The following is a 2,703-nucleotide window of genomic DNA, read 5'->3' on the forward strand; positions in this document are numbered from 1 at the left end:
GCAAGTCAAAATATTTAAGTACCTTTGAACGGGGTATTGTAGTAGATGCCAGGTGCACCGGTTTGAGTGTGTCAAGAACTGCAACGCTGCTGGGTTTTTCACACTCAACAGTTTCTTGTGTGTATCAAGAATGGTCCACCACCCAAAGGACATCCAGCCAACTTGACACAACTGTAGGAAGCATTGGAGTCAACATGGGCCAGCATCCCTGTGGAACGCTTTCGCCACTTTGTTGAGTCTATGCCCAGACTAATTGAGGCTGTTGAGGGCAAAAGCGGGTGCAACTCAATATTAGGAAGGTATTCCTAATGTTTTGTACATTCTCAATGTATCATCACTATTGTCTCTCACCCATGATGGTGCAAATGTACTAGCTATAGCAAACAGCTGGAAAACTATGCATTCACATTAACGTGCTCAATGACCAAAGTGGACCTTCTTGTACAGCTTAAAGGAAGTGAGGGGAAAACCGGTTTGTTACATGTTGTTTTCTGTCTGAGCATTCCAAATATTTTTTGATGTGAAGTGACAATGAAACTTGTATAGGCTCATTGACGCTATTGTAGACACCACTTGTGTACACTTAAGATCTCTACCCCCCCCCCGCAATTGTCTCTTTACCAGTATTTTACATTGTTATATCGTTATGTCATCATTGATTTCTATAGTGCCTTCAGAAAGTATTCACACCCCTTGACGTTTTCCACATTTTGTGTGTTACAGCCTGAATTTAGCCTACACACAATACCCCATAATGTCAAAGTGGAATTATGTTGGACATTTTTACAAATTAAAAATGAAAAGCTGAAATGTCGAGTCAGTCAGTATTCAACTACTTTATGGCAAGCCTAAATAAGTTCAGGAGTAAATATGTGCTTAACAAGTCGCATAAGTTGCATGGACTGTGTGCAATAAGAGTTTATCATGATTTTTGAATGACTAAGTAATCTCTGTGCCCCATACATACATACAGATAATTGTAAGGTCCCTCAGTCGAGCAGTGAATATCAAAAACAGACTCAACCACAAAGACCAGCAAGGTTTTCCAATGCCTCGCAAAGAAGGGCACGTATTGGTAGATGGGAAAAAATATCCCTTTGAGCATGGTGAAGTTATTAATTACACTTTGGATGGTGTATCAATACACCCAGTCACTACAAAGATACAGGTGTCCTTCCTAACTCAGTTGCCGGAGAGAAAGGAAACCGCTCAGGGATTTCACCATGAGTCCAATGGTGACTTTAAAACAGTTACAGAGTTTAATGGCTGTGATAGGAGAAAACTGAGGATGGATCAACATTGTCAATTATGTTAGTATTGTGGAGTAACTACAGAGTGAAAAGGATGCCTGTACAGAATACAAATATTCCAAAACATGCATCCGGTTTGCAACAAGGCACTAAAGTAATACTGCAAAAAATGTGGCAAAGCAATTAACTTTTTGTCCTGAACAGTGTTATGTTTAGAGCAAATCCAATACAACACATTAAAGTACCACTCTCCATATTTTCAAGCATAGTAGTGGCTGCATCATGTTATGGGAATGCTTGTAATCGTTAAGGACTGGGGAGTTTTTCAAGATAAAAAAATTAACTGAATGGAGCTAAGCACAGGCAAAATCATAGTGGAAAACCTGGTTGTCTGTTTTCCAACATACACTGGGAGATGAATTCACCTTAACAATAACCGAAAACACAAGGCTAGATCTACACTGGAATTGCTTACCAAGAAGACAGTGAATGTGGCTGAGTTACAGTTGACTTAAATGTACTTAAATCAAATGGCTAGACCTGAAAATGGTTGTCTAGCAATTACCAACAACCAATTTGATAGAGCTTGAAGAATTTTGAAAATAATAAAAATGGGAAAATGTTGCACAATCCAGGTGTGGAAAGCTCTTAGAGACTTACCTAGAAAAACTCTGCCAAAGGTGCTTCTACAAAGTATTGACACAGGGGTATGAATACTTATGTAAATTAGATATTTCATTTTCAATATATTTTCAAAAATAAACAAACATGTTTTCATTTTGTCATTATGGGGTATTGTGTAGATGGCTGATAATTAAACAAAATAAAAAATAATATGAATTCAGGCTGTAACAACATGTGGAATAAGTCAAGGGGTATGAATACTTTCTGAAGGCACTGTATGTCTTCCAAGGTGATTTTTAATCATGATTGTTACACAGGCACTTTAAGTGATTTGTTATTATGGACATAGTACAAAAGACCTTCAGGCACAGCTTCAGCATTTTGTGCAAGGCTGAGCTCCTGCTTCCCCACTTTGAAGTTAACTGAAGGACTTTTCGTTTCCTGGCGGGCCCATGATACCGAGCCATCATTACGCTAACCTCTGCCACACACAGCACAATCCTAAACCCAGACACCAGGTGTGAGCATGAAAAACCGTACCACCTTTTTCCTGTGGGCGGCTTTCAAAATCCCTCCCAAGTTAACCTGAGATTTTCCCCTCTTCCCCCTTAAGTCTAGCAGACCTCCCCACCCAGTGTTCACTTGCCAGAGTAGAATGTCTGCATCTTCAGGTTGTCTCAGCTGGCCACTGACTGCCAGTACAACAACCAGCTGGTAGCCAGGCAAAACTGTAAGTTTGTAGCTCTTGGAGCTCTCCAACACCACTAAAGGCTTGCAGAAGCCTTATTTTTTAAATGTGGTTTGACTCGCTGTAATACTCACACGTTCA

This window comes from Coregonus clupeaformis, chromosome 4 (genome assembly GCF_020615455.1).
Source record: "Coregonus clupeaformis isolate EN_2021a chromosome 4, ASM2061545v1, whole genome shotgun sequence".
Lineage (NCBI taxonomy): Eukaryota > Metazoa > Chordata > Actinopteri > Salmoniformes > Salmonidae > Coregonus > Coregonus clupeaformis.